The following is a 22,274-nucleotide window of genomic DNA, read 5'->3' on the forward strand; positions in this document are numbered from 1 at the left end:
ACATTGTGCATTTATTTTCTTAGAGAAAAATGTACAAGTTAAAATGTGTGTTTATTTCTCGAAAAAGGGATATTTAAACATTGAAATAGATTAGGTAATAAAAATGTCTTCTTATTAGGAAGTTTTTTTGTTCTATTAAAAGTTTAATTTCACACAAACTTTACACGATTAAAATAATGTAATATCGCTGGGAGTAATGGTATTGAAAATTGCATGTTTCATGTTTTCAATTAACTAATATAAGGTTGGTAGTTTGTATTCATTATAACATCAACAATAATACACAATTAATAGTGCTGCAATAAATATAACTTTACTCGCATTATTAACTTTTTTAGAGGGAAAAACTAAATTAAAATAAATGTTTTTCCAGCTTTGAAACCGATTAGAACCGGTTGTCAGACATACTGAAAAATCATGTATAGTATCGCATGGCAGACACTTTTCCATGAATATTAAAATAAAAAACAATAAAATTAATACCAATTTTGTTAGCCCGGGACTCTCAGAGCTAACAAAGCTGGTTTTAATCTAGAAATTATTTTTTTTAATTTCCGCGGAAAGCTGTTTATAACAACTATAAGATAAATGATTATTAGAAGTACAGCTTCTCAGTAGTTTTCTATATAGCATTGTCGCTTGGTATTTCTCAGGGATATTAAGGGATAAGACAATAGACAAAATCTGATTGGTTAAAATTAAAATTTTGGTCACTTTCTAATTTCAAGCAACCAATCTAATATCCACAGTGAAGCAAAAAATTAAAACTTTTGGTAACATTATAATTTCAAGTCTAATGTTCCCTCCCCCCTGGTTTTTAAATGCATCTTTTAAGAATAGAATAGTTTTATAATAGACTATTAATCATTACGTGTTTAAAGCGATTGATGGAATCAAATAAAAAAGCTTTTAAAATGATATACAGAATACCAGGGAGGGAGGGGACATAGTTCTGTTTATTATACTAGTCCACTAAGTTTTATGATAACGATTTCTTTTTCATTGGCTCCACAACTTTTGGGACTTTTATTGAATTTTGATTGGCTATTGCAAACATTTTAATAACCACTATTTTGTAATTTTGTCTAATATCATTGGGAATGTAAATCGATTTACCGGCCATTGTCTTATACCTTTAGATCCCTGGTTGAATTAACTATTTCTGAGGTATATTTTAAATTTTCAAAACTTCTATGATAAACACAAAACAAGCATTTATAAAAATAAATTAACTTTAATAAAAAGTCATTAACTAAATGACTACGTCTAATTTGAAGACTAATTGAAATAAAAAGGTCGTATAATAATGATTGAAAAGAAAAATTAGTGGTTATTCTGTTCAGGCGAGGCGGACTTGGTGCATTTATTGTGTTAATAAGAAATTATGAATAAATTATGAGTTTTGCAGTAAATGAATGCTAGGCATGATATCATTTATTATTATTTCTTGAACCAGTGGCTTCGCCCCATCATGGGAGTGTAACATAAAGTTCCTAATCGGTCCATCGGATAGCGATTTCTTAAGCTTCATCTCAACAGACAGACGAATTGACACATGTAGTTATACTTTATTGTATGTATTACTGTCAAATCTTTAATCTTTCATATAAATGTTATTTAATGAAACCTCAAAAACCATAAAAAGTTCACAATTATACTAATCCAATCAAGTATATTTGATTCGGTATTACATGAGAGATATAAACACGCATTCGAAAGGTTCCAGGACAAACGCAGGAGTCCCAAACGTCGGAGTGGACAAACGCAGGAGTGTTAGAATATTGATTTAATTAATTTCTATATAGATTAGGTTAAGCCTCCGCAAGGGTTAGGCATTTAAAAAAACATTAAAATAGGTTAGGTTAAGTGTCCACTCCGACGTTTGTCCCAGGACAATTAGAAAGACTATGGGTTGTCCAAAACACTTAACAAACAATATTTGGGTTCAATATAATTTTATTAAATGATACTGCAAGTTTATTTTAGAGTTGAATAAGTTCAATACATAATATTTGTCCAAGTTAACTAACATTTTAAACTAAAATACCCACCTTTTATTGTTTTATTAAAGGCTTTCAATGATTTAAATCTGATAAAGAAATAAACTTGATTTTAGACAAGTTAGTTGTAGATATACTTACACTAACATTCCATGAAATAGACTATTAAAATTGCTTATGTTATATTTAAAATTGGTTATGATTACTCTACCAAACACTCTGTTAAACATCCAATCTTTTGTTGGACAATGAAAAAGTGCCCAATTATGACCGCAAAAGTGTCAGAATTTCAAACAATAATTCTGCAAAAATCACTTTTGTAAATCGTTTTATTTCCAATAAAAGCTCAGTAGCAATTAAGATTTTTTTTAAATTATGAAAGGGTGATAAAAATTACGGCTATGTTAGGTTTCTTAGCATTTCCAAGGTAATCTGACTTTTAATCACGAAAAAAAATTTCTTTTGCGGCACGGATAGCACGGCCAATGAAAGCGCTGGTCAGTATCTCAAATTTCAATTATCACGCAATCATCCTTACAAATATTTGGAACATTTATTATACATTAATTCATTTTATTAAAAAGATGTAGAAAAATGTTCCAATTTTCTTAAAAATCAGTAGGTAATATTGTTTCCAGTGTGGCTCTGAAACCGATTGATATCCGTTGGATTAGAACTGGTTCTCAGCCATACTGAAAACTCATGTATAGCATCTTATTACAGACAATTTTTCAGAAATATTGAAATAAGAATAATAAAATTAATTCCACTTTTGTCACCCCGGTCCTTAATTTTAATATCCACGGAAAGCTATCTATAATACGATGCGAAAAATAACTATTATTGATATTTTAACAAATGTTCATTTTAACTAGGTACTTACACTTGTAAGAAATGCATAGAAAATAAATATAATTGCAAGTGACAATAACTAAAATTTCAGCTACATTTTTGTACATGCATATTATCCTATTATATAAAGTAGTAAACTTTTTTGTCTGTAGCGAAGGATCTCGCTAACCGCCGAACCGATTTGATTCTCCTTTACAGGGTATCTTCTGATAGGTCCCAGGAAGGTTTTTTACTATTTTGGGCGAGGGTACTACCACCCTACCAAGAAATCGCCCAAAGTAAAAAATTACTCCCCTTTCTCAAAAAAATTAAAATTGAAATAAAAAAATATTGGTTTTGGGATTTAACTCCACCTCCTCAAGTTCCCCTAGAGGTCTCTAGGGGCGTAGCCGCTAGTATATTATAATGGATATATTATTACTTGGATGTTGCACCATATTTGTATGTTTTTTAATAAAATGAAACTTGCAGCGGGCTAAAATAACGATACCCCATCCACCCTCTTTAACCCATCCCCTTCCCTTGACCAATAAACGAGTTCCATGTTAGCAACCTAAATAGACAACCTAAATAGACGACAACTTTTCCCTGTGATAATATACACATATATTCTATATCTATTTCTATGGTGGAGTCGAATTATATGTAATATTTGTATTAATTAAACTTTTACAAAGTTATAAGAATATTTAATCAAGTAGACTTAAAATTATTGTCACATGTTCAATTCAATTAATTTTACCTACTCTTTTTATCAAAGCATTTGATTTTTATCATCTAAAAAAATATTCTTATTTAGTATTACTTTTTATAAGCGTAGCTTTTCTACAAATAGGATAAGTCTGTATTAACGGGTAACCTGACCGTTAATACAGGCATATAATCGTCCTATCAATTTTATCAAATATTTTTTTTCTTTTGAAGGTGAAGAAAGTATATAACTGTCAATATTCTAGATATGTAAAGATTCGCTTTTATGATGGTTGACATTCTTGTTTTTCTCAACAACTGGGCATAAAATAACCACATATTAAAGTTATAAAAAATTAATGACTCTTTAATTTTTAATTGTTATAAGAAAATGACTAGGGCAACATGGATCGATGGATAGATAACTGGAAAAAAAATGAATTTGTTATTACTTGGATCCTAAACCAGATTATCATGTACTTTAGTAAAATAATCATCTTACCGTACCCATCCCCTCCCTTCGTACTGAATATGAATGACAGGGGTAATAGCAACCTAAATTGACGACAATTTTTCCCCTGTTATAAATTCCTCGTATTTTCCACATACATTTAGAAACAATTTTTGTTTTTATCTATTAGAATCATGTAATGTGGAAAGTCATTATTAATTCAAGATGATAATTTCAAATGATTCAATGTATAATAGGTTTTTAAATTACTTGGCACAATTTGGATTATCATGTTGTTTCTTGTAGCTGCGCTACTTATGACTAAAATTGTCCTGTTTTAGGTCAATCAACTTATCCTTTTCTCTCTGTAAATACAAGTAAAAAAATCCTTTCTTCCAAAACAAACCTGAGTCCCGCATGTAAAAAGTTGTAGCTCCGACTGAAACACTATTATTTATTATTTTCCTTCAATATTTGACAGCTTAAATATACCAAAACAAGTAGTTTCGGCCATGTTATTATCTATCTGTTAAGCATTATTTGATTCTATCAAAATCGTTTATTACAATTTGAAATACTAGCGGCTGCGCTCCTAGTTGCCTCTAGGGGCACTTGAGAAGTAGTGGGTTGGGAAGTCGACATAACTGCAGTAGGTGTCAGTTTTATATTCTTTTAAAATAGTATTACAAACAGCCCAATATCCCCTCCCTACCTGACAATATTCAAAATTATAAAAAGAAAATATTAAGTCCATTTAATGCCGCGCCCCCTGTGTAAATGTTTTCCTCTTGTCAGCCTAACAATATATTCCGCCTAAACGTATGCACACTGAATTTAAATGGTTGTTTTAAATTATGGCCGTTCTTACAAAATTGCGAAGATAACACCTGAAACTTGTAGAAACATCAGAATTTTTCTTCTAAGATCATGAATTTTGTAGGTACCTTTGTAATATTATTTTCTGTAGGTACCTTGTAGTTAAATGAAGAATTCACTAGCTTTTTAACATAAATACGCCAAATTTTTAACTCACTAAATTTGACATTGTTATTTGTTGCAATGTAGTCTAACCTGAAGTTTTTAGTGAACGAGGTAGTTTTATATTGGGAAAGGTATATTTAAACATGTTTAGGGAAGAGAATTAGATGGAAGGGGGAGTGGGAGGGGGGCGAAAAATTGGTTAATGAAAAGCGCTTCGCCTTTTTATAAAAAAAAACTGGAAGGGGAGATATATGTCCTAATTTTTTTTTTCTACAATAAGGTACCAAGGGGAAGATATTGCACAATATAATAAGGTGGAAGTTTATTTTATCCACAATTTTCACATCCCTTTATCCCTGGTTCCTACCTACCTACCTACATTTATTTGCTTCGTAATTGATTGTGTTAATTTTAAACTGATAATATCTCTGTTTACGGCTTTTGTTAGCAGCACAGCTACCATGTAACTCGTGTTTGTCAGTACGTTCAACGTTCCTTCACAAACAGATCAGATTACAGTATTTTACACACTACACAAAAACACATAAGATTGCTACGCTAATTAAGATAATAGTCCTTGTTAAAATATTTGATTTACAAGTTACAATTTATCTTGGTGTAAAAACTTTTTATTTTATGTAAATATTAACTATTATTCATTTTTTTCCAGGTTTGTGACTTTGTAGTAAACAAAAGAATCTTAAAAAGAAATGTCCGAAGCATATTTCTAGTACCAGCCGAGGAAATCATATTTCCATTACCGAAATCCCATGAAATGTGATGGCATTACCCGTCAGTATGACGGACAAAGTGAGTTTTAGAGTAGTAGTTTATTAGTGCCTAGTGTATACATGAAAAAAAGCAACCATCTATTAATGATAGCAGCCAATTTTCCAATGACGATGGACTGACGGACAAGCGAATTGTGTGATAAGATACTCCTAGATCAGGGGAATTATAACCAAATACAACAGCCATCTATTTATAATAGCAGCTGAGAAAATCATAACAGACAGACGTACAGACACAGTGCTTCGATACTAAAAAATATGAAAACAAGTTAAGAAAGATACATCTGATGTAAAAATAAATCATTAACTGGCGGAAAATGTATTACTTATAGATACAAAGAAACAGTGTAGAAAATTGCTTTTCAGATTATAACGTCCAGTTTGTTCTTAGTACACTTTGAGCTAGAATTGGCCAAAAAAGCATCTGGTTTTATCATGAAAAAAGAACTATAAACTTTAAAACAGTAACATTAAACAGAGATCTAAAGGGATAAGACAATGGCCGATAAATTAAAGTACATCTTTAATGATAATACTCAAAATTAACCCTTATGTTGATTACATTAAGTGGTTGAAACGTTAAGACACTACTAAATGAACCAACCAAACAATTTTCATCCCCAAGGTTGTGTTGCCAACGAATATGAAAACGTTTTAAGACTATAGGGACTAGTGTAACAAACAGCCAAACGTCCCTGAATATTAAAGAAACGATTGCTAGCTACACGGTCAGTTAAACATACTCAAGTTACCTTTAGAGTAGCTGTGTGTTGTAAAAAAAAAAATATTTTTTTTTCGGGCATTGCAATATTCCTTTCATTTTATTAAATGGTATTTTACACATAAAAATTGCTAATTGACTCATAGTTTTGATAGGGGGCAATATATTTTGTTCAATTGTTAGATAACATCTTTTTAGTTGACAGTACCTACCAGTCTTAAAGCTTCCTTGCTAAGCTTTGGTGTTGATGTTAAATCATCATCATTTTTTATAGGAAAAAATAAAAACTATACTTATAGAATACAATTAGGATGATTATTATCACTTGGATGTTGCACCAGATTTTCAGTACTCTGATAAAGTGATTCTATCAGCTGGCTAATAAATACCACGATCCCCCCCCCCATCCACCCTCTTTACCCCATCCCCACCTCCTATAGATGACCAATAAATGAGGTCATATAAGCAAGCTAAATTGACGATAAATTTTACCCTGTCAATATATCCACGTAAATCCTAAATCCATTGCTAAATAGCTAGTCATCACCACCTAATGTCGATATAAACTAATAAACTTGTAAAACAACACAATACCTCCTTGTCTAACAGGGCAATTAAACATGAAACTCATTCAATATAATTTGTCTTTTTTTAAGAAGATTAATAAAAATTAGACTTTTAAGCCATACATGATTTTATAATGATGATTATCTGGAGATTTAAAAAAAATGCCATATCTTTAAAAACTTAATGTAATATTTTACATATTTTATAAGGGTGTAGAATGTCCGTAGTGTTATGCCATCCAAAGTCAAGTTTTTTCAAGTTTTCCGCCAATCAGAAATAAAAGATTGTCGTCTTTATTGACAATTATAGCATAAAATATAGTAGTATACTTAAGTACACTACATTACAATAAAGAAAACAATACTTTTTGTCTAAATGTGTTTGATTTTTAAAGTAGTGGATAACTAATACCAATTAGGTATTTCTTCTCACTCTTATTAGTTATTATGAAGCTCTTGTATAAACGACCAACCTCCCACTCAAAATGGGAAGAAAAAATTTAGCTGCGACCTCCCACTACGCGATAACCATCGTTTAATAGAGGGTGGTGTGTTTGGGGGGAGGGGTAATTTTAGAACTAACTACGCAATTTAAATTAAGAATTCAAAAAACATTCTTTTAACCTTTTAATGACCTTATTACCTAACAATCCCAAATTGATGAATTTAGATTTTTTAATTTTCTAACAATAATTTGTCTATTATTTAACTAACATAAAAAGGGCAGGGCGGTTGTAACTAAAAAGGGGGTTTGTACAACTCGGCAGGAGTTTGAAATTTGGTAGGAATTCCTTTCAGGGTTGCATGGATAGATCAATTAAAGATAAAATGATATTTTTTTTAATAATCTTCTAATATTTCTGGTACACCAATTTTTGTAAAATGGGAAGATTATTTTTTATTTCTCTTAATCTATCCCTCTTTTCCTGAGGTTTTTTTTTACAACTGAGATTTTATTTTAGCTCTCCCATCTAAATTAATTCTTTCATTTGTTGTCAATGCGGCGACTTTAAAGGCAGGGACAGTTCATCTGATGAAAATTAATATTTTGCCTAAAAAAATAATCTATTTGAAAGGCTAATCTTGCCAAATATGTATGAGAACCTAAAGAAGTTTTTCTTTGGGTTTAATATCTTTTTTTACACCTCATTAAAGCGTGACTTCTTTATAATTAAGATTATTGTCAAGTATTTCTAACTTTTTGTCCGTTTATTTATATTTATCTGCTGTCATTCATAATTAAGAAAATATCATAGTTTTTCCTGAAGTGAAGTCAATCAAGTATTTATATATGCCTATTATATACCTACATAACAAGAAAGAGAATAGCCATATAAAAGGCATTAATATCAACCCTAACTGAACTTACAACATTTTTATATAGCGTCAATAAATATTGACTCTATATCACTTTAAAACATATTTGCCTATTCATAATTTTTAATTTTTTTTATTTTGCTAATTGTATTGATCGGATTGATGAACATATCTTAGTTATAAAGTAGCTGTACCACTAACAAGCAGGCTCTGAATTGAATAAAAAAAAAGGGGCTAATTAGAGTATTTTGGTACAGGCGCAAAACCTACTCGATATGACAAAAAGTTGTTTATTTGATACCGAGTAAAAATTTCAAGGATAAGATGGTGTGAAAATACCCATTGTCCCATTAATGGCATGATTTTATACATAAGATGGGGGGACTAACTATCTTCCATTGTTATATCTCTAAAAAATTATCATTAATGTAAATTTTTGCTGCTATTCATACTTATCAGAAACATGACTATTAATGAACTAAATTGCAATGTTTTATTTTAAAATCCTTCTTAAACGTTTAAATTCGGTCATTATGAAGCTTTTCCAACTGAAAACTAACCACACACGCAACCTTGCATATTGGCGGGTTTATATGAGGTTATCCTCATGGTTATAACTTATAAGAATGGACAATGGCAGATAGATTATTTTATCCATGAATCCTGTTTATTACCCTAGTCCCAAAGATTTTATGATAACGTTAGAGTAACAACTTTTGGGACTTTGTTGTTTCATTAAATTGAGTGTCCAATCTTTTCAACTACCAATTGTAATCTACAGAAGTGGTATTTTTGGGGATATACATCAATTCAACGACCTTTGTCTTATCCCTTAAGATCCCTGATTAATAACAGTCATCGTTTTATCTCTACCTGTCTGTATTCTTTCCCCAATATATTTTCAAACTATCAAAAGCAAACAAGAATTGCGGAAAGATTATTCTCTCAGCCATTGTCTTATCCTGCCTGGTTGATATGAGGGTCTCCTAGGCTATTAAATCTCAATATTTCATCAGTAGAAGTAGTTTTAATTCCATGCGGTTTTGCCGCGGGTCATTTTAAACTCAAAATTGGTGTTCCTTCGCTCCAGCTAAAGCTCTTGTTTTTCTCATTTTCAAAATTTCTATTTTATTGTTTATTATTAATAAGACCGAAATCTTTACTTTAAAAAACAGCTATTTTGCATGTCTTCAATACAATTTTGCGTTTTGCAACCCTTTGATTATGTGATTCTTGTGAAATCATTTATTTGCGTTTATGACACTTTCGCTGACTTAAAGGAATACCATCTAAATTGGCCCCTGCCTTAGCTTCACCCCAACCTCCCCCATAATCCTTGTGCTTCCAGCCCCTTAATTTTATGCCCCAGTTCTCCACCTCCCTCTCCCTTTTCCCCTTTATTTTTATAGTTTTTGTTGACTTGTGTAAAACCTAAAAAATGAAAATGTTGGTGCTAAATATGGGGTGATTAAAAATGGTTATAATGTGTAGATTTTCATCTACTTTACACTTTCTTAATTTCTTAAGGTAATTTATTTTATGTTAGATTATTTATTTCATACCTATATTTGATAATATAGTTATTTAACAACAACAAATTTTATATTTACAAATAGAATATTACATTTATATAATAAACGAATTACATTTTTTTAAATCAAGCATTTGATGATTTACAGCATCTATAATTTTTACAAAATCATTTTTACTTTTTTGGCGCTAGTTAGAAAAAATGTTTTTTTTTATGATTTTGATCAGAAAAAATATTAGACTAGGTATTTAGTAGAAAATTTTCTTAGTAGTTACCTATAAATGTAATTTTATCAATGTTTCTAATAAACAAGGAAAATAATTTGACTTATTTTTTTGGCACTTTCATAACGGAAAATTTAAAAGTTTTCCTAAAAAAGCATGAAAAAGTGATGCAAAAAACTGGAGGGGAAGAATGTAAAAGTGTTCAAGTGCCAGCTTTTCAGGGAAGTAGGGAGAGTTCAATGTATGATTAATAATCTTCCGAGACTTTGAAAGGATACAAATTCGGAAGATAGGTTAATTTTTTCCAATGTCTTTAAATCATTGTTCTTCCTCTAAAATATATGTCCTTGTAAATATTTTGGGAGAGATTAAATTATCTTCCATTCACAACTCCCTGTGTGCCTGCTGCTATTTCCAGTGATTTACAATGTAGTTAAACTTTTTACATCAAAGATTGCATCTAGTACGTTTGTGTCAATATGTGTGTGTGCGTGAGTGTGTTGCATATGTTCGTGTGTGTTGCACATGTGTGTTTAATCCTATTATGTATATGTGTGTTATCTGCATTTTTAAAGTTCAATTAGCACTATAAATTAAGTGATAGATAGGCAATGAGGCATCAACTTAAAAATTATGTAGTTTTCTGTAGGTACCTACTGAAAGTATTTTAATCTATTAATAAATTAGTAAAACAAGTAAAGTAGGGATATGCTATTCGACGAAAAACTTTTATGCTTTGACAAAATGTTTTGTTTATGTAAGTGACTGTTCAACAATTACTGTAAATCATTTTTTTATGATTGCTATTAGGATAAGGAATTTTTCTCCAATTTTACAACTGTTACCTAACCTTTTTCTGTATCTTAAAACGCTGTGCATTTTTTACGTATTTACATACCCTTAAGTTCCTTTAATATTAGCAGTAATGGATATATTATTACTTGGATCTTACACCAATAATTTATGTTCTCTAATATGTGAAACTTTTAGCGGGCTCAAATAACTATACCACTTTCCACCCCTTTTACCTACTCCTACTGGATGAACAAACTGACCAATAAACGAGTTCCATGTTAGCAACTTAAATTGTTCCCTGTCATATTATCCACGTGTTTTTACATCCATTTTAGCAGTGATTGGGAAGAGAGACATTGAAATAATAGACAATCATTGTTTATCCTTTTCCACTTGCTCTATCATTGTTTTTCATTCATCAATAGATTATCAGGGATACAAGGACATGTTAATGTAAGGTTTTGGTAATATCTGTTTTCATTTGCTTATTATAAACCCACTAGGGGCTTAACCCCTAACATCTTGGGGCTAGAGAAATAGCTTAAACCATCCCAAGATTTAAGTCCGAAAATAAAACAGTCCAAAACCATCACTGGACCTTTAATAAGTATTTAGTGTGATATTAAGCTTGAGACAAAAAACTTTTTCTATTTTATATGATAGAATAGGACGTAAGTAAATTTTAGTTAAGATTTTAATCGTTACCTTGTAATGCTGAAGGGCCACGCGAACCGAGCGCCTAAATCGAGAATGAAACAACAAAAACAATAAGACCTTGAAAATTGAAATTATACAGATACCAAAACCCCTGATTTTTTGCCAAATGTAAATAAAGATTACTTTTATTGTCAAGTCGACGTTGTTCTTAGCAGGTTTATTATTATTATAGCAAAGAGGTGGGGATATGGCACATAAGTATAACTATATAGCCTCCAACCTTACCGAGCTTTTTAATATTGAAATTTTTATTTACTGATTATATTCTATAGGTAATAAATGTAGAAAACTAACAATTTTCGTCCTTTTCATATTACCTTTGACTAGCCAAAAAGTTTGAGGCAAATATTTTTCTTGGAATATTTTTTCCCTCCCAAGTTTTATTACCCTATCAATTCAAAGATAACATTGCAGCTAAATACTGCCCAACGAATACAAATTATTTAAAATTAGCTTTATTTGCCTTTCTACCAGGCTCAATTAAAATATCAAAACTTGATTTATTAGGTACCTTTTAAATCGTTAAAAAAAACATTATTGGCCATTTTTATCTTTTGATGCAAATAAAAAAAACAAGGACAATAACAAATGCAAGAAAGCATGACTTAAAGAAAAATAAATGCATTTAAAAACAAACATATTTCCTCATTTGAAAAGCTTTGTTGTTTAAAGAAATGACTGATAGATATTTAGTCTTTAAAATCATGGAATGTATTTGTGAAAAATTAACTTAATGTGTAAAATGTATTTTTTTCTCAAATAAACTTAAGATAAGTTAAATGTAAGTATTTTATTGATTTTAGAAGTCCTTTTTTGGTTCTAAAATTAAATTATTTTTTTTGTTCAAGATATGCACCCTTTTTAAGTGAGGGATTTATTAACGCAGATAAAAACAAATACCTGTGCCCGCCTATTTGATGGGCAGTGTATTGAAATACTCGTGAAGTCATCAATTTGACTCATAAGGAATGCCTTGCAATTTAGATAAATCTCAGATAACACAATGTGTGAGTGTGTGTGTGTATGTGTGTGAGTGAGTTTGTGTGCGTGTGTGTTTTTGTGCAAACTATTTTTTGCCCGTTCAAACACTAAGTGCCAGCCGACGAAAAAGCATAAATCTTTTGGTAATTATGCTCGAACCAATTCTAACTGGGGGATAATAGATAGTTTTACTAGGTTTTAGCTTTAGTAATCGGGTAGGTAATATTTATGTTTTGACCCCTCATTAATAGGTGTTGTAGATCAGGGATACTATTTCTTTTTGCATTTTTTTTTTTTTTTTGCAAAATGTTACTTTTAAAAAAGATTTTTTTTCACTAGGTAGCTGACTTTAGTTATGTTTAAATTGAAGAAAAATTTATTTTCCCAAACTTTTTAGCTAGCCAGGAATCTACATTACAATTTGACATGTACATCATTTTTTATGTCATGATTTTTGAAAGACGGAAAAGAAGGCTGCTATGTTTATATAAAACTAAGAAGCATGACTTTCCTTCTAAATAACCTTTTTATTTTCCCTTTAATGTCTATATAATATAATATATTTCTATATTGTATGAAGCTCTCTAGAGATAAATGTTTGAGTATCCTAACTTATGGTGTATCAATTCTATCATCCCTTCTTCCCATTATATCCAGTTGACAGACCTTTTTCCGGGCACAAAATATAACATATCAATTCTATTTTTACAGATATTTTTCTTTAACTGAAGGTTACATTTTCCAAATATGGTATTTGTTATTTATCGCATCTTATTACAGACAGCTTTCCGCGGCTAGTAAAATTAAAAAATTTGAATTTTATGATTTTATTTTATTAGTAGATAGTTCTTTAAAATACAATGCGATTCATGATTTCTCAGTATGGCTGAGAACCAGTTCCAATTCTGCGTATATTAAGCTGTTTCGAAGCCATACTGGAAAATTTCCTTTATTATAAAGTATTTTGAAAGACAGAAAGTTCTTAGGTTGTTGATATATAAAATACAAAGTAGAACAATGTCTGTTTGAAATTCACACTAACACAATATGATTAAAAATGTAGAAAATTGTCTCAACCATGACACTTTGGTTGAGTGTGACTTCCGAATTAGCGGGAAGTTCTTGAGATCTTGTTGACTTACAGACAAACCCCCAATACCAGGAACCATCAAGTTTCAACAGCAGGTTTGATTATAGATTTATTGAGGCAACTATTTCAAAGTCCTGAAATTACAAAATCAATTAATTCATAATTCCAGTTTTTTATAACCACGTAATCTTAATTGCTTTTTAAAATCATTTTTCTCTACGGTTAAGAATCTTTGGAAACTTTGGCTTTAAAGGAAAATTATTTGGTTTAATAAATCATTGTTAAATGCAAAAAAAAAGCACATAAAAAATTACTAAAACATAATATTAATCATAATTAAGTTTCATGCTTAGCTGGCTAAAGCCTTTTAAACTAAATATAATCGTCCTATACACCATTCCACTTAATAAAATTAACAAATTCTACCTGAAGTTCTTATGGTTTCAAATCCCTGGTATACTAGGGTCGTTCACGCACTATGAGACCAATGATAGGCCCAATTTTGTTCTCCGAAATCTTCACACACTCATATCTCATTCAAAAGTAACGAACATGGGCGCATCAAAATATATACAATCCATACCGCGTCACTTTATGAAAGGAAAGTCAAACAAGACGACATTTGCGCTTAATTTGGGATAATGATAAGGAATTAATTTCGATCTTGATAAACACAAAGCTTCCTCGAAAAGAGGTTAAGACACACCCCCCGTTTGAAAGTCAAATTAACTTCCTTAACGAGATTCAAGGTTTTTTGCGCTGAGCACTAGCAACATTTCTCACTAAACTCAACTCACCATAATCACATGAGAATGGCCACATCCCGAAAAACATGACAATTTTTGCTCCTAACTTAATGAAACCCCGTGAAATGCATACACAATATTATACTCCTCACTAGGACTCATAATACCTCACATTTTAGGATAGAAGGATGGGGATTGGTTTGTACCATACAATATTCCAGGCACATGACACTCACAAGATCACATACACAAATCCTAAAATGGATAATCCTATTAATCATGATGTTGTAAATATAACAACTTATACTAATTAATAATCATTTCATAATCAATAGGTAATAAATCATTATTAATAAATCAATAAGTACCTACGAAATCAGGTTGAAATGTAAACAAATAATGGTAAAATATAAAACGAAATAAATCTTAGACAAGAAAATTAAGATTTAGGTACTTAAAACTAAATTTGCTAAGCATCAAAAAGAGTAGTAAGAAAAATATTTCAAAATCCTTGGGCAGAAAGTTTTTCAAACTTAATGAATAAGAACTGTAACTATCTTAATCAACAATAAAACTTTTCAATACTTAGATAATAGCAAAATAATAATAATATTTTTGTTAGAATTTTCATCAAAATTATGAAAAAAAATACCAATTTTTCTTTGTAAAAGAAATATGAGACTTTAAATATGAATTTTCAATCATTCCTTGATCTGAATAAAAATGTTTTACTTGATTGAAATTCATATGTAATCTTAAAAAAAATCTGCTAAAAAATACTTGATTTTTTTTCCTTAGAATAAATATCGAATCACGCAACCTCGACACATTTATTCTTTTTTGGTAAACTTTTCAGGTAAGTTTTATAATGAATTGTACTTTTGAAAAGAAATTAAACTCAATAAAATTAAATTTGAGCATATGAAATAGAATAAAAATTAATCGCATTTCGGTTGATTCTTATTTTAGGCATATGAAAATGTGGCTTTTTACTAAAAAAAATGTTCTCAATTTTCATAAAATAAGAATCAATTATTGATCATAATTTTTAATAACCGCTTTTATTTTAATATCTGCGATAAAAATGAAGGAAAGGTTAATTTAAAATATGCATAGTTTATCTTAAATTAATTCTGTGATATTCATATAAATAATAATCAATATTTTAATAATATCATACATCGTGTTCATTATTATAAATGCTTATCTCATAGAAAATAGAGTTTACATTTTTTAAACATGAACGAAAATATATGTACCTAGGAAAATAATTGCTATAAAATACTTCTCAAGGTTTAAAATTGTCCGAAGTCGCTAGGTACATATATTACTACGAATCTCTGCTCTCGGAATGAAGAAAAAATCTTTACGCGTGGATTATTAGGAATCCTTGCCTCCGGAGTGAAAGAAAAACCTTTATTTGCTTACAAATTAAAACAAATATCTTGATTTTTTGCGATAATCTTTTTAAAATAATAATAAGAAATATTTTAAACATTATCATAATAATTTTACATGTTGTGTTCTTTACTTTAATGCATTATCTCATATGAGAATCTGAGAAATAACATTTTTTTTAAGCAAACGTGAACCATGAAAAAAAATACCTCGAAAAATAATTTTAAAAAAATCTATTTTATTTCAATCTAAAAAAATCTGCAAAAATCATTTGGTAGTTAATACACACAAACTTTTGCTTTTCAAAATCATACTTAAAGAAACGAAATCTTTTAAAATCTGCTTTAAAAGTCTAAACAATTTTGTAGAATTTTTGTGCTTAAATATGAACAATAAAATTAGTTGAATAATGAATACTTATTCTTTACAGAACCCTTTTAGGTTCCCTTCACAAGCTTAATATATAACTTGTATTATTTTTTCTTTAAAAGATCATTTTCACACATAAATAGTTTATGTTGTAAATTAGATTTGTGGGGTTGGTAGACTTTCAATAACTTTCTGGCGGCAACACCCGCCATATTGCAGGCCCTTTACCCTGTGTCGGGCGGCCAGCTTGGCAGCAGCCAGGTCGATTCTTGATTCACACCAGCACCAACCTCATTATCAGAACCGGCTGCAACACAACCAATTTCAGCATCATCATTGTGAACGGCTACAGCCTCACCCGCCGTAGCAATGTTATCAACAGCTGCGGCAGTATCTTTAACATCAGAATTGACTGCAACACAAACAACAGCATCAACTGCAGAAATAACAGGTTTATCAACAACAGCATCACAAGCAGAACCAACAGGTTCATCATTAACAGCTATGTCAGAACTAACCGGTTCATTATCAACAGCTACGGCAGAACCAACCGGTTCATTATCAACAGCTACGGCAGAACCAACCGGTTCATTATCAACAGCTACGGCAGAACCAACCGGTTCATTATCAACAGCTACGGCAGTACCAACCGGTTCATTATCAACAGTTACGGCAGTACCAACCGATTCATTATCAACAGCTACGGCAGTACCAACCGGTTCATTATCAACAGCTACGGCAGTACCAACCGGTTCATTATCAACAGCTACGGCAGTACCAACCGGTTCATTATCAACAGCTACGGCAGTACCAACCGATTCATTATCAACAGCTACGGCAGTACCAACCGGTTCATTATCAACAGCTACGGCAGTACCAACCGGCCACGCACTCTCATCCTTGCGCAACCATTCTGGACCCAATCTGTACCTGGATGACTCTGAGGACAAAAAATCAGGCAAGGCGCCTCCACTGACACTGACAGCTTTAAATGCAGATTTCTGCTCACCAGCTCCACAGTCAGCACTTGTACAGATAAAACCACTACCAAAAATGGTTCTCCACAACATAGACTGGCCCACTTTCTGGTAGGTTGATGGAAACACGTCAGGATGGGTATTTCCAATGATAATATCCAAGCCTCCACTAATATATGTGAATCTTTCTGGCGGCATCTTAAATATTTCGGCGGCGGTTTCCGGATGGACCGAGCGCATCTCGTTGCCACCTCCGAGATTAGGCATAACAGCTGCCTCAAATTCTCTCAACGTACCATCCCTGTCCTTCAGATAGAACATCACATTGCGGCAGGATGATTCACTGCCGTCAGCTACAGAAATGTTTGTATATCTGCCGGTAGATTTCAGCTTCAACTTGCTGGACAACTTCTCAGACACAAGTGGTAGATTTGCACCAGAATCAAACATGACGGCGGCATGGCAGGCGCCGCCGCCAGGTGCTACAACTGGAACTATTTGCAGCAGGAAGGTACATGTGCTAGGCGCAGAACTTGATTTGTAGACTGTATTCACACTAGCACTAGCCTCATGCAACATACGACTATGATAACTGTCGCAATTATTGGTGCCACAGACACCAAGCTTATCCGATTTATTACAATTGTCAGCAGCATGACCATCACACAGGCAGAGTTCACACAACTTATTCTGCTGGACAACTTTTTTTCGGTCAACAACATCCATCTTCTTAAATGTGAGACAACGGAAAATAGGATGTTTATCATTGCAACTTTCAATAGGACATGCACTATTCCACTTGGAAGTTTTGTCCTTTCCAGCCCATCCATTCTCATTGTCACTGCGGCCAGACACTTGCGCGGCGGCAGCTCTGTCACGGTTTCTCTTGCCGGCGCTAGTGTCATAGGACATAACACCGGCCAACATTGCTCCCCTGGTCCTCTCCAGCAGTTCTACAATCTTCTTGATGTCTGGTTGGTTCATGCCACCTAGCTCCATCATAATTTTCTCTCTCAGGCCATCTGGGCACTTGTCTTTGAAAATATGAATAAGAGTTAGGTGGTGGTAATCCTTAGCTGCAGAACCAACGATGGCTTCTACTTCCTGCATGGTACTCTTGAAGGTAGCAATTGCACTAACCACGTCCACAGGTTTATCCACAGGTTTCATCTTGTTCAGCTTAGTTAAAATCTTCATGAACCGGCGGGTGTTTGATAAAAACATCTGATCGAGAAACAACCATTGTTCATTATGATCTCTAATCGCTGACACTTGCTTGCGTAGCTCCGGGTTGGTTATCACCTTCTCCATACACAACATCAGACTTAACCTCTGGTCAGAAAATCCGTAACCAGCGCATAGATCTTTAAAGACCTGTTTAAAGTTGGAGTAATCCGTGTCAGTACCGTCAAATGACGGCAACAAACTGTTGTCCCAGCGCCCATACTGCGGGTTGGAACTCCGAATATCCACGGCAGACATACTTCTGGAGAGTATGGCAGGTGTTCCACTCTCATCCAAGTTAGATGAACGACGTTCCATCTCTCTAAGCCTTCGGTACATATCACGTACTTCTTGGCGCAACTCCATGGAAATTTTAAGCACTCCCATGTCCATCTTCACCTTCTCAATGACGTCGAGGTTCCTGGCGACAGTGCTTGACCTCGCGTCGTCTGAATCATTGTCAAGCCAGTACAGAATTTTTGTACACTGCTCCAACGACGCATAAACTTTATCTGCAACAGTTTTCTGTTCACTAGCTTCATCCAAATCACGCTTGAACTCGCGCAACTCACTAGTCTCCACTGCAGGTTTTAGACTTTTTATTAGGTCAGATTGGTCCTTGACCTCACTAAAAATGTCACGAATTGATTTTAAATTCACATTTTCACATGAACTAAAACTTTGGCAGGCTTTTAGATTGTCATAAAACACTTTTAACTGTTCGTCAAACACTTCTAGCCTTTCACTGCCAATAGCGATAGCTCGCTCAATTTTCTGCTTTTTGGTTAGTGGCATATTGATTCACTAGGTACTTATTTCACAGAAAAAATTGTCAATGTTTTTTGCATCAATAATCACTATATGCTATTGATCTCTTGAAGAATGCTAACGCCTATTCTTCAGATTCTTTGAAGAATGCTAATGCCTATTCTTCAGAACCATTTGAAATTGCTTGTGCAGCTCCTTCAAACATCAGGTTATTTGAAATTTGCTAATGCCTAAACTTCAAACTTCACTTCTTTGAAATTGCTTGTGCAGCTCCTTCAAACATCAGGTTATTGAAATTTGCTAACGCCTAAACTTCAAGTCCTTTGAAATTGTCTCAACCATGACACTTTGGTTGAGTGTGACTTCCGAATTAGCGGGAAGTTCTCGAGATCTTGTTGACTTACAGACAAACCCCCAATACCAGGAACCATCAAGTTTCAACAGCAGGTTTGATTATAGATTTATTGAGGCAACTATTTCAAAGTCCTGAAATTACAAAATCAATTAATTCATAATTCCAGTTTTTTATAACCACGTAATCTTAATTGCTTTTTAAAATCATTTTTCTCTACGGTTAAGAATCTTTGGAAACTTTGGCTTTAAAGGAAAATTATTTGGTTTAATAAATCATTGTTAAATGCAAAATAAAAGCACATAAAAAATTACTAAAACATAATATTAATCATAATTAAGTTTCATGCTTAGCTGGCTAAAGCCTTTTAAACTAAATATAATCGTCCTATACACCATTCCACTTAATAAAATTAAACTGTTTTTAACCTATTTTTAAAACATATATCAAAAATATACTATGACACCAGTAGAATCAAACTGCAGAGCCTAAATTTGAATTAAGTCCCCAATAAACTTTTTTGAGGGGATTTAAAAATTAATTTTACTGTTGCTGTGGTCTTTTTTGATCAGAGCAAAAGGTCTTTTTTTATTTGGTTAAAATTCGTAGCTTTTAGAGTGTTTTGCTTCATATATATAGTATTCTGGTATAGAGTAAAATTAGGCCTTTTGATTTCATCTAAATAATTCATTAAAAACTTAATTCTTTACAATATATCAATGAATTAACTTTAACGTGCTTGTTTTCCATCACTTATTTAAAACACAAAAAAATTGGCTGTAAAGGGTTAAATAGTGAAAGATGACAACAAATGTTTACGCAATACAACAATTTTTTTTTGTCACATATACAAATATGATAAAATATAAGATTATTCAAACTTATTTTTTTAAATATTTTTAAAAAGCATGTATCTTTTATGTGTATAGTTTTCATTCTTTTCATTTTAATTAAATAAAAATTATTTAACTACATTGGAAATAAGTCACTTTGTGAAAACACTCTTTTTTGAATTGTAAAAAACTGAAATGAAACAAGGCTTCTAATTGGTTCAGACTTCAGAATAATATGTTTTATTTTAATGTTAAATTTCTTCTATATAAATTATTGTTTTAGAAAAAAATTATTTGCATCGAACAGAGTAGAGTTTTTATTATTGTATTGATATAATCTGAATCACATCAAATTGTTCTGTAAGAAACAATTTAACCCCAAACTAAAAAATGCTTTTGCTTCCATCAAAATGATCACAGCAACATATAAAATTGATTTTTAAATCCCCCAAAAAAAGTTTATTGGGGACTTAATTCAAATTTGGGCTCTGCAGTCTGATTCTACTGGTGTCATAGTATATTTTTGATATATGATAAAAAAATAGGTTAAAAACAGTTTAACAAATTCTACCTGAAGTTCTTATGGTTTCAAATCCCTGGTATACTAGGGTCGTTCACGCACTATGAGACCAATGATAGGCCCAATTTTGTTCTCCGAAATCTTCACACACTCATATCTCATTCAAAAGTAACGAACGTGGGCGCATCAAAATATATACAATCCATACCGCGTCACTTTATGAAAGGAAAGTCAAACAAGACGACATTTGCGCTTAATTTGGGATAATGATAAGGAATTAATTTCGATCTTGATAAACACAAAGCTTCCTCGAAAAGAGGTTAAGACAAAAATGAATCTGATATTCCTGCCATCAAACATGTCAATCTTAAGTTTCTAAGAAGCTGAGAAATAATGGTACATCTGTATTAGTTAAATATTTCCTCAAGTACCATTTGTGTTACCAAGAATATCGAATTACATACCCCACAAAAAAAAAGTAAAATGTATAATCTTTGGAGCGCGGACAGATTTCAAACGATTTTATTTCTGCAATATTTTTGTTAACCTTTTATATACTAACATCAAAAAACAGTAATAAATGAGAAATTGTGCGACATTTAAGCCAATTTAAAGAAAGGTGTTGAAATACACACAAACATAATCATAAAATAGCGTAATACCTGACCCTTTGCCCCGTGGGTAATCTGGACCCTATTACCCTGCAGGGACGGTTTGGAATATATTGTATATCTGTAAAATTCCATGAAATATGAACATTTTTAATGGAATTTCAGCACTTTCAAAAGGGGGAAGTTGTTAAAAGGGGAAATATGACCTAAGGAATTATTAGGTAAAACTAATTGTAAATAGTGCCAGTTCCATAAATTCTAATATTTGCTTTTTATTAGGCAATCAATCTTATTAAACTTTCAAAACGTGTAATTTTTAAATGTTTTTTAGGTACGTAAACCATTATTTTACTGTAATAATTGAGTGTATAGAGAAGGGTAAAGTATTTTATGCAAGCTTAAAGTGTATGAAAGATTTTATGAAGAGGGGTAAGTGCGTGCAGGGAAAGATTTTATGGTTGGGGGGTAAGTATAGAGAAAGATTGTGTAAAAAAGTGCATTTTATATTCATGTTACACATAACTTGCACCTACACATTATGCTGTTCAGTCAAACCAACGGGGGAAATAATAATAACAGCAAATTTTCTCCTTTTGCCAACTTTCCTCTCAGTTAGATTTTAACCCTTTATTGAAGAAGCACAAAATCATGTTAATCATGGCAAATATAATTAAATTGTTATGATATTGGGCTCATTTTTTTTTCAAGGTTTGTAGGATCTTCTAAATTTACGCGAGATTCTAGAGTCTTAAAATAACTGCTAGTCACA

The 22,274-nt window shown here is 31.9% G+C and overlaps 1 long non-coding RNA gene across 6 annotated transcripts in view; it reads left to right on the forward strand.

The window, feature by feature from the left end:
* The window catches only part of LOC145312058 (uncharacterized), a 102,152-nt gene that overhangs the window by 69,305 nt on the left and 10,573 nt on the right, over window positions 1–22,274 (forward strand). For 3 of the 6 annotated variants that reach the window (XR_013876886.1, XR_013876885.1, XR_013876882.1), the window contains one exon: window positions 5,645–5,784. The exons of the other annotated variants lie outside the window; for them this stretch is intronic. This is a non-coding gene — a long non-coding RNA (uncharacterized LOC145312058). The remainder of the gene's footprint in view (window positions 1–5,644; window positions 5,785–22,274) is intronic. 6 annotated transcript variants of the gene reach the window in all.

This window comes from Acartia tonsa, chromosome 2 (assembly GCF_053477335.1).
Source record: "Acartia tonsa isolate MP-2025a chromosome 2, ASM5347733v1, whole genome shotgun sequence".
Taxonomy (NCBI): Eukaryota; Metazoa; Arthropoda; class Copepoda; order Calanoida; family Acartiidae; genus Acartia; species Acartia tonsa.